Consider the following 14,933-nt stretch of genomic DNA (forward strand, 5'->3'; position numbering starts at 1 on the left):
AACTTAAACAGCACGATGGCAAGACTAAAGACATGAAACAAAAGAGTGCAATGTGGCATAAATACAAAATGTTCCCCTTTGAAACAATGCCTCGAGTAAGGGAAATCGGCAGTTCAGATCCATAACTTCAGGACACGGATTGGCTCTAAGGGCTAGGTGGGTCTGGCTGATGAGCCACCGCCCCATCGCCCAAGCCGCCAGCCACCGGAGACAATGTGCAAGGAAGACAAGGCTCTAGACACTTGGTGCGTTTTGCTCACAGTTGATCAAATTAATTACAGTGGCCACATTTTCTGCACATTACTTAGTCAATCGTGCTTGAATAATCGAGAATTCACAATTCAGAAGTACACTATATTTCCACTCATACAATATAGTACTTTCATTTGTTTCCACTTCTGGCTTGGCATTTTTTCTTAACTCTCTGTCTCTCAATGCATGCTCTCTATGTCTTGTCTTGTCCATACTTTTTAAGAGCCTCTTTCTCTTTGCTGTCTTCCGAAATCTAAACACTTAACATGGAATTGATAAGCTGGACTCTCGACTCAATAAACAGAATCTTCTCGACATGGAAAAGAGGTTCTGGGTAGTCTGACTGCCCTGACGGAACAATTGATGCGGGGTATGTGAGAGACTCCCGGGAGAAATGGAGAATCCTGTGCCTCCCAGTGCTTTCCGTCGAGGACGTGGATGGCATCTACTTGGAACCGTGATCGCAGGGCATCTGCTGATCAGGCTGGGCATTGCTTTGGTATATTGTCAAATTCTGAAGACGATGGCAGCCGTCCAAGAAGCCTAAAGGCTGCCCGTCGCAATGGAAGGCATGGGTCGAGCTGTGGAAAGACAGACTGTGGCGATTTCTGAACTGAATCGTAAGTTGAATCTCATCGAGAGGCTTACTGAAATGCTAAAAATTATCAAGAGAGCCTACATGGACGATTAGATCAAACAAGCCATTAAAATGTCTGCTTGCTTGGAAAACAACGTCTGCCTCAAATGGCCTCGATGCTGCTCATAACAGAGGAAGGCTGTTCTATAAACATCCTCCAAGGACACCTCAGTGATAGCCACTCCGACCTCCGTCCCTCCTTCAACAACACCTGGGAGTTGCGATTCCAGGGCTATAGACACAACAACAATACACCCTCCACAATGGGCGTATGCACACACATACCCCTACCCCCATCCAACGCCTCCACCACCGCTTGAAACCCTTAGGGGTGATGGACGGCTAAGCAACACTTTACATAGAGCAGCCTGATTGATTGATTGATTAATTGATTGATTCAAACTTTTATTAGTAGATTGCACAGTTCAGTACATATTCCGTACAATTGACCACTAAATGGTCACACCCAAATACGTTTTTCGACTTGTTTAAGTCGGGGTTCACGTTAATCAATTCATGGCCACTGTAGCCCCCAATCCCTCCCCTTTGTTGCAAGTTTTGTGGATTCTATGTAACATGTTTACGTGTGCTTATGGCCATTGAGTTTTTTTCCTTTGCCTCAGTCTGAACCCCTTTCGCAAAACCCCGTTCTGAGGCCGAATTTTTGTACTCAACCTCCCCGCCCCCATTCCCCCCACACCTCAAACTAGACCTTTTTCCCACCTTTCCAAGGGGCGCCGGAAGTTGGCTGACCCGTCAGCGGTCCTATTCGATTCCCCTGTAATGTACAGTATGTCTGCTCTTGAATAGGATTGTGTTGAAAATCTCAATTTGCCCGCAGGGATTAATAAAGTATTTTCTGTTTCTGATTCTGTAAAAAAAATAATTTTTGAGGTGTCGCGGTTTAATTTAACAGTAGCTCTGCGCCACGGCCAGATACATCTAGTGGAAACCCTGCATTACTGTAAACAATTGTATGATTAAATGTAATACATTTTGAATATATAATAATCATATTCAATATATTTATACGGGCAGCATGGTGGAACAGGGGTTAGTGCGTCTGCCTCACAATACGGAGGTCCTGAATTGTCCTGGGCTCGGGATCTTTCTGTGTGGAGTTTGTATGTTCTCCCCGTGACTGCGTAGGTTTCCTCCCACTTCCAAAGACATGCACCTGGGGATAGGTTGATTGGCAACACTAAATTGGGCATAGTGTGAATGTTGTCTGTCTGTCTGTGTTGGCTCTGCGATGAGGGGGCGACTTGTCCAGGGTGTATACCAACTTCCGCCCGAATGCAGCTGAGATAAGCTCCAGCGACCCCCCCACGGCCTGGAACAAGTGGTAGAAAATGGATGGATGGATGGAATATATGTATACATTATAATAATCATATCCGTACATAATCTATTTTTGATAAAATTGTAGCCCCTGAATCCTAATCATAATTGAATCGTGAGGGGCCAGAAGATTCCCACCTTTACTCTCTTCAATCGGCAATCTGGAGATTCTCTATCTGTATTCTCTGTACTCAGCAGCAAATTTCAAGGTAAATATCTGTTGCAAGACAGAACGACAAGGAAGCCGGATCACGGCATACAAGTTTCTCACTGGAGATTGATCCTTGGTGCACCTGTGAGGATTAATGGCCAGGATTGAGCAGCCTGCCCTCTGTATTATATGCCTTTCCTGATAAGAGGAATCCCAGCTCAGCACATTGTACATTCAGAGCCAGACAGAGCTGTGATTACAGTGTGGGTGGGGGCTTTGTGCCAGGACCTCCATTATCCGGAACTCCCATTCTATGCATTCACATTTTTTGAAGCCGTAAGAGCAGACACGGGTGCAGACCTCAGGGACACTTATTACAACGCCGGCCCACAGGTAGGAGGAAATGCACCGAGGCACTATGCCCATGAACGTTTTTGAGCCCCTTGGCTTGAAAATGTGACGTGGAAATGCAATGCATTGTGGGTCGTGTTGGCCTCTGGATAGCTTACTCATATGGCTAAACGCAAGACTCTGTCCTAATGTACTATGTACTATGGCAATGAGTTGTTGTTTTTTTCCCTTGGCCTCAGTCTGCACCCCCACTCCAGGGCCTAGGCTAAGACCGATTTTTTTTTCTTTTCTTTTAATCTTCTATTTTTTTTGTACCCCCCCCCCCCCTCCCCTGTTTACCTGTATGTCATCTTTTTTGTAAGGGGCGCTGGAAGCCGGCAGACCCGTCAGCGATCCTGTTCTGTCTCCCTGTAATGTTTGTCTGATCTTGAATGGGATTGTGCTGAAAATTGTAATTTTCCTGAAGGAACTCTCCTGACGGAATAAATAAAGTACTATCTAATCTAATCTATCTAATCTAATAGTTTTGTTCTTTTATATAACAAATTCAAAACATGGCACAAACGTGCTGCATCATCAATGGTTCTCATAATTGCCTCAGGGGGGAAAAAAAACGATTCGGTGAGATTTGTAGAAGCAAAGCCAAGGAAGTTGGGTTAGTGAGCTAATAAACAGACGGCAAACAGCCTGCATAGCAGCCGTAAGACGATCAAACATCACTTTTAATGTCATCACCTGGTACATGTGGGTGTGTTCACAGCATTTTCAGACAGGCACGTTTCACATATTGCATTCCGTAGGGCAGTGGTTCTCAAATGGGGGTACGCGTACCCCCTAGGGGTACTTGAAGGTATGCCAAGGGGTACATGAGATTTTTTTTTAAATATTCTAAAAATAGCTAAAATCCTTTATACATATATTTATTGAATAATACTTCAACAAAATATGAATGTAAGTTCATAAACTGTGAAAAGAAATGCAACAATGTAATATTACGTGTTGACAGCTAGATTTGTTGTGGACATGTTCCATAAATATTGATGTTAAAGATTTCTTTTTTTGTGAAGAAATGTTTAAAATTAAGTTAATGAATCCAGATGGATCTCTATTACAATCCCCAAAGAGGGCTCTTTAAGTTGATGATTACTTCTATGTGTAGATATCTTTATTTATAATTGAATCACATGTTTATTTTTCCACAAGTTTTTAGTTATTTTTATATCTTTTTGTCCAAATAGTTCAAGAACAATGAACAATATTTTGCACTGTTATACAATTTAATAAATCCGAAACTGATGACACAGTGCTGCATTTTACTTCTTTATCTCTTTTTTTTCAACCAAAAATGCTTTGCTCTGATTAGGGCAGGGGTGTCAAACTCAAATACAGAGTGGGCCGAAATTTAAAACTGAACAAAGCCGCGGGCCAAAGTTGAACAACTTAACCTTTTAATAGGGACCCGAACAAGTTTTGCATTGAATATTGAACAAGCAAGGCTTATATAACTTTATAGTGACATGCAAAATCGAGTTTTCTTGGTAGTTATGTTGTATATTGTGGTGTCCCGGAAGAGTTACTGCTGCAAGGGGTTCTGGGTATTTGTTCTGTTGTGTTTATGTTGTATTACGGTGCTGATGTTCTCCCGAAATGTGTTTGTCATTCTTGTTTGGTGTGGGTTCACAGTGTGGTGTAACAGTGTTTATACGGCCACCCTCAGTGTGACTTGTATGGCTGTTGACCAAGTATGGCTTGCATTCACTTGTGTGTGGGTAGAAGCCGCATATATTACGTGAGTGGGCCGGCACGCTGTTTGTTGTAGAGGATGCTAAAAGCAGTACCTTTAAGGCACGCCCCCAATATTGTTGGCCGGGTGGAAATTTGGGAGAACTGTTGCCCCGGGAGATTTTCGGGGGGGGTTCTGAAATTCGTGATTCTCCTGGAAAGATCGGGAGGGTTGGCAAGTATGAGAATTAGCGTTGAATGCGGTGATACAGCGGCACCGCCACTGAATAATACCGGCAGGCCAGCTCTAATGTTAATTTATTATTGCCTCAAGGGCCAAAAGAAATTACACGGCAGGCCACATTTGGCCAGAGTTTGACACCCATGAATTAGGGGGTACTTGAAGTAAAAATATGTTCACAGGGGGTACATCACTGAAAAAAGGTTGAGAACCACTGCCGTAGGGTGTCAGCGCTAGAGTTAGCTAAGCTAACTGGGGGCTAGGAACACCGTATAGTATTTTGGAAAAAAAAACTAAATTCCCCTATTCATCGATCAATAACTGACAAGACTTAGATATTTCTCACATTAATGTACAGTGCATTTCAAGCGAAAAATATATTTAGTTCGAAACCAAGTACTCCAGTAGACACCACACAGTGGCATGACAAGTCCTGGTGACTTACCTCGTAAATGACGACGGTCTTCTCTTTCAGATGTCAAATTCCGAGGGTCTTGCACCCACGCCAATTTGGTTTGTCCGTGAGCCTTTACGGATTTTGATTTACGAAATTCTTCGCCTGTATAAAAACAGAGGAGATAAAGTAGGTTATGCTACGACAAGTTCTGCAGTTTACTCGAATCTCTTGTCCATTGGACGGGCTCATTATGGATACATTCCACCAAATGTTCCTATGTTTTCAAGCTAGTGAGCCTTTTGAACAGGGTACTTTGTGTTTCGCTACATTGCCTTCATTTTTGTTCTTGCTTACAATCCATTTTAACCCAGGGTGTTGCTTTCTCTCACAATACGGCTGGTTGGGTACAGTCATGTAGACCAGTGGTTCTCAAATGGGGGTACGCGTACCCCTGGGGGTACTTGAAGGTATGCCAAGGGGTATGTGAGATTTTTTTTTTCAAATTCTAAAAATAGCAACAATTCAAAAATCCTTTATAAATATATTTATTGACAAATACTTCAACAAAATATTAATGTAAGTTCATAAACTGTGAAAAAAAATGCAACTATGTAATATTTAGTGTTGACAGCTAGATTTTTTTTGTGGACATGTTCCATAAATATTAAAGATTTTTCTGAAGAATCGTTTAGAATGAAGTTCATGATTCCAGATGGATCTCTATTACAATCCTCAAAGAGGGCACTTTAAGTTGAAGATTGCTAATATGTGTAGAAATCTTTATTTATAATTGAATCACTTGTTTATTTTTCAACAAGTTTTTAGTTTTGTTCTTTTACATAACAAATTCAAAACATGGCACAAACGTGCTGCATCATCAATGGTTCTCATAATTGCTTCGGGGGAAAAAAAATGATTTGGTGAGATTTGTAGAAGCAAAGCCAAGGAAGTTGGGTTAGTGAGCTAATAAACAGACGGCAAACAGCCTGTATAGCAGCCGTAAGACGATCAAACATCACTTTTAATGTCATCACCTGGTACATGTGGGTGTGTTCACAGCATTTTCAGACAGGCACGTTTCACATATTGCATTCCGTAGGGCAGTGGTTCTCAAATGGAGGTACGCGTACCCCCTTGGGGTACTTGAAGGTATGCCAAGGGGTACGTGAAATTTTTTTTTTTTAAATATTCTAAAAATAGCAAAAATTCAAAAATCCTTTATACATATATTTATTGACAAATACTTCAACAAAATATGAATGTAAGTTCATAAACTGTGAAAAGAAATGCAACAATGCAATATTTAGTGTTGACAGCTAGATTTTTTTTGTGGACATGTTCCATAAATATTAAAGATTTTTGAGAAGAATCGTTTAGAATTAAGTTCACGAATCCAGATGGATCTCTATTACACTTTAAGTTGAAGATTGCTAATATGTGTATAAATATTCATTTATAATTGAATCACTTGTTTATTTTTCAACAAGTTTTTAGTTATTTTTATATCTTTTTTTTCCAAATAGTTCAAGAAAGACCACTAAAAATGAGCAATATTTTGTACTGTTATACAATTTAATAAATCAGAAACTGATGACATAGTGCTGTATTTTACTTCGTTATCTCTTTCTTTCAAGCAAAAATGTTTTGCTCTGATTAGGGGGTACTTGAATCAAAAAAATGTTCACAGGGGGTACATCACTGAAAAAAGGTTGAGAACCACTGATGTAGACAATAGATTTCGCCCGCTTCCACAATGCATTGCGAAATCATGTGCTCTTTCAAGCCCCCACACACACACACACACACACACACACACACACACACACACACACACACACGTTTGGATGCATTCAAATGGGTTGTGTAAGACATTAAGTCAAGTGGCAAAAGCCAAGGAATTTATCACCCATTGTAAAGGGCATTACAAAGTCAGCGGTCTCATTAGCTTTCCCTCTCTTCTTTTCATCTAGTATCATTTTCATGTGTACTCACACCAGGCCAGCCGCAATTCCAACTGGAAGAGGTGAGTCAGGGCCTGTCATAATTGGTCATGCACAAGTGAAACATAGCTTGATGACAGAATGTGATGTGATTTGGAATGGGTATCTTTCCCTTTCAAAACAATATGGCACAAATTCCCGATACCTGAAAATCGATACCGGTACTCAAAAGGTACCAATTTTCGGTGTTCAAATGTGTCAATAGATGTTAATAGTTAAAAGAATCCATCCATCCATCCATTTTCTACCGCTTGTCCCTTTTGAGGTCGCGGGGGGATCCGGGGGTGTCGCTGGAGCCTATCTCAGCTGCATTCGGGCGGTAGGCAGGGTACACCCTGGACAAGTCGCTACCATCCATCCATCCATCCATCTTCTTCCGCTTATCCGAGGTCGGGTGGCGGGGGCAGCAGCCTAAGCAGGGAAACCCAGACTTCCCTCTCCCCAGCCACTTCGTCTAGCTCTTCCCGGGGGATCCCGAGGCGTTCCCAGGCCAGCCGGGAGACATAGTCTTCCCAACGTGTCCTGGGTCTTCCCCGTGGCCTCCTACCGGTTGGACGTGCCCTAAACACCTCCCTAGGGAGGCGTTCGGGTGGCATCCTGACCAGATGCCCGAACCACCTCATCTGGCTCCTCTCCATGTGAAGGAGCAGCGGCTTTACTTTGAGTTCCTCCCGGATGGCAGAGCTTCTCACCCGGCGGAGGAAACTCATTTCGGCCGCTTGTACCCGTGATCTTATCCTTTCGGTCATGACCCAAAGCTCATGACCATAGGTGAGGATGGGAACGTAGATCGACCGGTAAATTGAGAGCTTTGCCTTCCGGCTCAGCTCCTTCTTCACCACAACGGATCGGTACAACGTCCGCATTACTGAAGACGCCGCACCGATCCGCCTGTCGATCTCACGATCCACTCTTCCCCCACAAGTCGCTACCTTATTGCAGAATTAAACAAATATATACCGTATTTCCTTGAATTTAGTATGCGCCTGCCTTGAATTACTGCCGGGTCAAACTCGCTTCGCAAAATAATTAGCGCATGCTTAATATTACCACCGGGTCAAGCTCGTGATGTCACGAGTGACACTTCCCCATGTCATCATTTTCAAAATGGAGGAGGCTCATTTCAATACCGGTAATTTGAAATCGCATAAAGGGAAGAAGATTAGGAGCTATTCAGTAGGATTCAAGGTCCAAGCTAAAAAGAACAGTAAGCAGCTATGTTTTATTAATTGACCTGTGGAGCCGACGGTCTGACAGATGGCAGCGAGGAAGAGCGGAAGAGCGACCTGGACTGAGGTTTTATTGAAAAATAAACAAAGTCAAACTGCTCAAGCCATGTCCTTCCTTGGTGGTCCTGGGAACCCGCAAGACGACGGCTTGAGACCGTCACAATACCGTAGCTGCGTCTGTCAAATATGAGTCATTAAATGACTCCCGCCTCCTGGTGGTAGAGGGCGCTAGTGGTCCTTCTTGCGACTACTCGGCTGCAGAAGAAGTGAAATGAGTGACATGAGGTAATAAAGGAAGATCTCCATCGAGACAGAGAGACTTTTAAAACTGAAGAAAGATAAGGAAGACTTCTATAAACAAGTTATCGATGCTTTTGATCAGAAGGAGCTGGCATGGACTGTATTTATAAGTAAAGGTAAGACCATAATAACGCTTTTTTTAATTAAATGTGCTTTTCATGATTGTATCCTTACATCACACTCAAATTTTTAAGGCATGAGAAGAGATTTTAAAATAATTTGCGCATGCTTACTTTTACCGCATGCCTTTGGTAAGCGCAGGAGTGAGAAGAGGTTTTAAATCAATTAGCGCCCCGGCGGCAATTCAAGGACATACGGTATGTATATATTTTTTTGATGTATTTACCTTTTAATAACATGCTGTGCTGTACGGTTATCTTGTCAATCAATCAATGTTTACTTATATAGCCCTGAATCACGAGTGTCTCAAAGGGCTGCACAAGCCACAACAACATCCTCGGCTCAGATCCCACATCAGAGCAAGAAAAAACTCAACCCAATGGGATGACAATGAGAAACCTTGGAAGGGACCGCATATGCCTCCCCGCCCCCGGCGACCGGTGCAATGGACATCGAGTGGATCTAGCACAGGGGTCTCAAACTCAATTCACCTGGGGGCCACTGGACCCAGAGTCTGGGTGAGGCTGGGCCTCAACAAAAGATTTCTTTTTAAAAAATGTTGCATACTCCTCAGCATGTCTAGTTGTATAATGATGCTTCAAATTGTATTCCTTGAGCACTGCGACTTTCTTTGTGCAAATAAGAAATGTCGAGGTGGCCCTGTGCTCAACAAAGAAATATTGCATCTCACACTTTTCCTGGAATTGTCTTTGCACACCAATAACCTTTCTTTTCACTGCAGGCTTTGAAAAAGACATGTTTGGGGTTGTGGAATATATTTGTATTTAGCCGACGCACGGAGAATAACGTTATTTCTGCAATGTCTGTCGTTCCGCTTTCCCTCCCTACAGCAACAGGGCGGTCGACGGATAATAGCCGGGAAAGTACCGGGATAGCGAGCGCTAACAAGTGTTATTTGGCGTCATATAGAAATATATGTAGTGTTCATCGTGTGAGGCAATGCAAATTAAACAACAAAAAAAAACAAATAACGGTTGAAATTGGTCCAGATTATTGGGGACTGTTATTATTGACGGACAGGTGTCGCGGTGTGACTGCAGCCAGGAACGTAACAAAACCCTCGTCTCCGTGGCAACGTATCTGTCGCTTTCACTCAGTTGCCGCTTTTCCACTAATGTAGGGGTAGGCAACCCAGAACGTTGAAAGAGCCATTTTAACACAATTTGTATTCATTACACACTATTATCAAACTTTCATATTAAGGTAGGGGCCGCAAAATAACGTGTCTGAGACCCCTGTTCTAGCAAAATATTGTGAGAGCCCAGTCCATAGTGGATCCAACATAATGGTGGCAGTCCAGATCTTGTGTCTTATCCTTATCAATCTCATTAGTGAGTACTGTACTGCATTGCATCATATGACAGACTTTGCATGCAGTTGCAATTCCAAGACGTTACATGGCAGTAGCGTAGCTATAGTCTATGGTGTGTTGCCATAGCTAGGAAGTAGTCTTTGCCATTGGGCTGAAAATTGTGATATTTTCTTTGGTTGACCCCCACAAAGTCACACAACAGACGCAGTGGTAGTTCAATCAATCAATCAATCAATGTTTATTTATATAGCCCCAAATCACAAATGTCTCAAAGGACTGCACAAATCATTACGACTACAACATCCTCGGAAGAACCCACAAAAGTTGAAAGGCTAAACTGTGTCATTTAATAGTGGTGACCAGTGTTGGGACTAACGCGTTACAAAGTTACTGTAACACTGTTCCTTTCGGCGCTAACTAGTAGTCTAATGCCTTATTTTTTATATTGAGTAACTCAGTTACCGTTACTACATGATGCATGACTGTGTTATTTTCGTGATTTTTTTACATAGTATCGGCTATAAACTGAGAAGATCTGAGTGTTAGTTTATTGGAGAGCTGCAGTGTCATCCTTCTGATTTTTCCAGGGTCACAAGGGAGAGAAGATATATTTTTATGCCGTCCTATAATTTACAGTATATTGTAGGACAACACTAATGGGCTTATAATCAATCAATCAATCAATCATCCATCCATCCATCTTCTTCCGCTTATCCGAGGTCGGGTCGCGGGGGCAACAGCCTAAGCAGGGAAACCCAGACTTCCTTCTCCCCAGCCACTTCGTCTAGCTCTTCCCGGGGGATCCCGAGGCGTTCCCAGGCCAGCCGGGAGACATAGTCTTCCCAACGTGTCCTGGGTCTTCCCCGTGGCCTCCTACCGATTGGACGTGCCCTAAACACCTCCCTAGGGAGGCGTTCGGGTGGCATCCTGACCAGAGGAGCCACCTCATCTGGCTCCTCTCCATGTGGAGGAGCAGCGGCTTTACTTTGAGTTCCTCCCGGATGGCAGAGCTTCTCACCCTATCTCTAAGGGAGAGACCTGGAAACTCATTTGGGCCGCTTGTACCCGTGATCTTATCCTTTCGGTCATGACCCAAAGCTCATGACCATAGGTGAGGATGGGAACGTAGATCGACCGGTAAATTGAGAGCTTTGCCTTCCGGCTCAGCTCCTTCTTCACCACAACGGATCGGTACAACGTCCACATTACTGAAGACGCCGCACCGATCCGCCTGTCGATCTCACGATCCACTCTTCCCTCACTCGTGAACAAGACTCCTAGGTACTTGAACTCCTCCACTTGGGGCAGGGTCTCCTCCCCAACCCGGAGATGAGAGCTTTGCCTTCCAGCTCAGCTCCTTCTTCACCACAACGGATCGGTACAACGTCCGCATTACTGAAGACGCCGCACCGATCCGCCTGTCGATCTCACGATCCACTCTTCCCTCACCCGTGAACAAGACTCCTAGGTACTTGAACTCCTCCACTTGGGGCAGGGTCTCCTCCCCAACCCGGAGATGGCACTCCACCCTTTTCCGGGCGAGAACCATGGACTCGGACTTGGAGGTGCTGATTCTCATTCCGGTTGCTTCACACTCGGCTGCAAACCGATCAATCAATGTTTATTTATATAGCCCTAAATCACAAGTGTCTCAAATGGCTGCACAAACCACAACGACATCATCGGTAGAGCCCACACAAGGGCAAGGAAAAACTCACCCCGGTGGGACGTCGACAATGATGACTATGAAAAACCTTGGAGAGGAACGCATATGTGGGAACCCCCCCTAGGGGACCGAGAGCAATGGATGTTGAGCGGATCGAACATGATATTGTGAAAGTCCAATCCAGAGTGGATCTAACATAACCGTATGAAACCAGACCAAAGTGGATCCAATACAGTAGCGAGAGTCGCGTCCAAAGTGGAGCCAGCAGGAAACCATCCCAAGCGGAGGCGTATCAGCAGCGCAGAGATGTCCCCAACCGATACTCCGGCGAGCGGTCCAGCCTGGGTCTCGACTCTGGACGAGCGGCCCATCCTGGTTCCCGACTCTGGACCGCCAGTATTATAAATGATCATTATATTCTCACTTTTTGTGTCCGGCCAGAGAATGTAACCGCAATGAATGGCAGTGGTATACTGTAAAACAGTGGCGTAAAAAAGTGACTGCACGAGCATGAATGCAGGACAGTTAGGCATGGTTGGAATGACCAAGTATTCCGCACTAATACACAATAGCTAAGGACACGCGTAATATGCATCTCTTTCTGTTGCAGCTAACAAGTAAGTTGGGTTTGTTGTGATCTGTTTCCCGGATCACATCCTTAGTCTGGTTTTTGAGTTTTTTGATTGTTTTGGACTCTTCCGGTGCTGAGTTTGTGTGTGCACTTCCTTGTTTGTTGTTGTCACCATGGTTACTTGATTTGTTCACCTGTTACTTGTTTCCTTACCTGTTGGTAATTGTTTACTTTAGTATTTAAGCCTGCCTTCGACCTCTGTTCGTTGTTGGTTCGTTGTTTGCTTCATGCAACTCTCTCGTTGGTTTTTCGTCGATGTTTATGCCAGTGCTAAGTTTCGCCTTAGCTTCGCGTACGCTCGGCACGTTACTGTTGGACTTCTGGACTCCTTGCTAAGTTAGCGTTAGCTTCCCGTTCGCTGGCACGCCTTTTCTTTTGTCTGTTTTGCATCAGTGTTCTTTTGTTTTTGTATATTAAACCAAGCTCCTACCTGCAATCCCTGTTTGTCCTGGTCCTCATGCATCCGGGGGTGACACAACACGCACATAATGCGTTTCCAACGTGACAGGGTTAACATCATTCCTTTCCAAAGAAATAGATACCAACTTCCTGATGATATCAAGGAGCATACAGCAGCTGTCGCCCCATTCTAAAGGAGATGACTTACTCACCTTCTGGTGGCGGGGTGGGGGGGGGGCGGGGGGGGTCTCAGTGGTCAAGGATTACTTCATGCCTAAAGCCTGCTCTCTCAGCTGGTAGCCGCTAACTCCAATCTTATTTATTTTTTCCTTGAAAGCGAGCTTTTACCTTGGAATTCAGTAGAGCTATTCTCTATTTTAACATTTGAGCTGTTGCAACTTGCTCCGGGTCTGCCAGTGCAATGAAATAACTGCATGGTGGTAGAGCAGGACCATAGTATTTCCTTTGTGTTCTATCCCTGTGATAAACCCGATGGTTAGCTATAAGGCTAAAGGGAGAATGTACTGGTTTTCCTTAATAACTGTATGGTGGTAGAGCAGGACCATAGTATTTCCTTTGTATTCTATCCCTGTGATAAACCCGATGGTTAGCTGTAAGGCTTAAGGGAGAATGTACTGGTTTTCCTTAATAACTGTATGGTGGTAGAGCAGGACCATAGTATTTCCTCAACATTAGGGGACAACTTAACATTGTGTTCTATCCCTGTGATAAACCCGATGGTTAGCTGTAAGGCTAAAGGGAGAATGTACTGGTTTTCCTTAAAAACTGTATGGTGGTAGAGCAGGACCATAGTATTTCCTCAACATTAGGGGACAACTTAACTTTGTGTTCTATCCCTGTGATAAACCCGATGGTTAGCTGTAAGGCCTAAGGGAGAATGTACTGGTTTTCCTTAATAACTGTATGGTGGTAGAGCAGGACCATAGTATTTCCTTTGTGTTCTATCCCTGTGATAAACCCCATGGTTAGCTGTAAGGCTAAAGGGAAAATGTACTGGTTTTCCTTAATAACTGTATGGTGGTAGAGCAGGACCATAGTATTTCCTTTGTGTTCTATCCCTGTGATAAACCCCATGGTTAGCTGTAAGGCTTAAGGGAGAATGTACTGGTTTTCCTTAATAACTGTATGGTGGTAGAGCAGGACCATAGTATTTCCTTTGTGTTCTATCCCTGTGATAAACCCCATGGTTAGCTGTAAGGCTAAAGGGAAAATGTACTGGTTTTCCTTAATAACTGTATGGTGGTAGAGCAGGACCATTGGATTTCCTCAGCATTAGGCGACAACTTAACTTTGTGTTCTATCCCTGTGATAAACCCGATGGTTAGCTTTAGGGCTTAAGGGAGAATGGACTTGTTTTCCTTAATTAGCCTCAGACATATGTTTAACGCTTAGGAGGGTTTGTGTCAGCTTTGGGTCTCACTGTTGTTTGCGATTGTGGTAAATTATTTAATTGTACTTATACATTGGAGTGTTTTTACTTCGCCACCTGGACAATGCCTGTCCACGAGGATATACAGTCATTCGTGAAAAGTGCAAACGGCTTTAATCGACCTGACCGCCGAGCAGCAGGTGAACTTCTAACCCAGAAAAAAAAACTTTGCAAAGTATTTCCCAATATGCATTACCTGGTTGAATGTTCTTGTGCACTTCAGGTAGGTAGCAGTGACAGGGACCGCAACTGGAGGGGCCTCACATCAATTTCAAGAGTGAGCTTTAGAGAAAGCTGCTCTAATAGCCTCATGAAGTATTCATTGTAATGTTGCAGCTTTGTGTGCTTTCTTCCTACACAGGCCACCTACTCAGTGGCCTAGTGGCTAGACTGTCCGCCCTGAGATCGGTAGGTTGTGAGTTCAAACCACGGCCGAGTCGTACCAAAGACGATAAAAATGGGACCCATTACCTCCCTGTTTGGCACTCAGCATCAAGGGTTAGAATTGGGGGTTTAATCGCCAAAAATGATTCCCTGCTGCCCACTACTCCCCTCACCTCCCAGGGGGTGAACAAGGGGATGGGTCAAATGCAGAGGACACATTTCACCACACCCTGTGTGTGTGTGACAATCATTAACTTGTTCAAGGCACAAACTCTGCAACAGACGAAGACTTGTTGTTTTTCTCAATCCATTCCTAATTAACAATGATC

General features: G+C 43.8%; 1 protein-coding gene across 12 annotated transcripts in view; it reads right to left on the reverse strand.

Annotated features, from left to right (window-relative positions):
• Positions 1–14,933, reverse strand: part of tspan9a (tetraspanin 9a) — an 818,127-nt gene that overhangs the window by 421,606 nt on the left and 381,588 nt on the right. For 11 of the 12 annotated variants that reach the window (XM_061917894.1, XM_061917891.1, XM_061917888.1 and 8 more), the window contains one exon: positions 5,141–5,254. The exons of the other annotated variant lie outside the window; for it this stretch is intronic. The gene's annotated coding sequence lies outside the window, so the exon portion shown is untranslated. The remainder of the gene's footprint in view (positions 1–5,140; positions 5,255–14,933) is intronic. 12 annotated transcript variants of the gene reach the window in all.

This window comes from Nerophis ophidion, linkage group LG12 (assembly GCF_033978795.1).
Source record: "Nerophis ophidion isolate RoL-2023_Sa linkage group LG12, RoL_Noph_v1.0, whole genome shotgun sequence".
Taxonomy (NCBI): domain Eukaryota; kingdom Metazoa; phylum Chordata; class Actinopteri; order Syngnathiformes; family Syngnathidae; genus Nerophis; species Nerophis ophidion.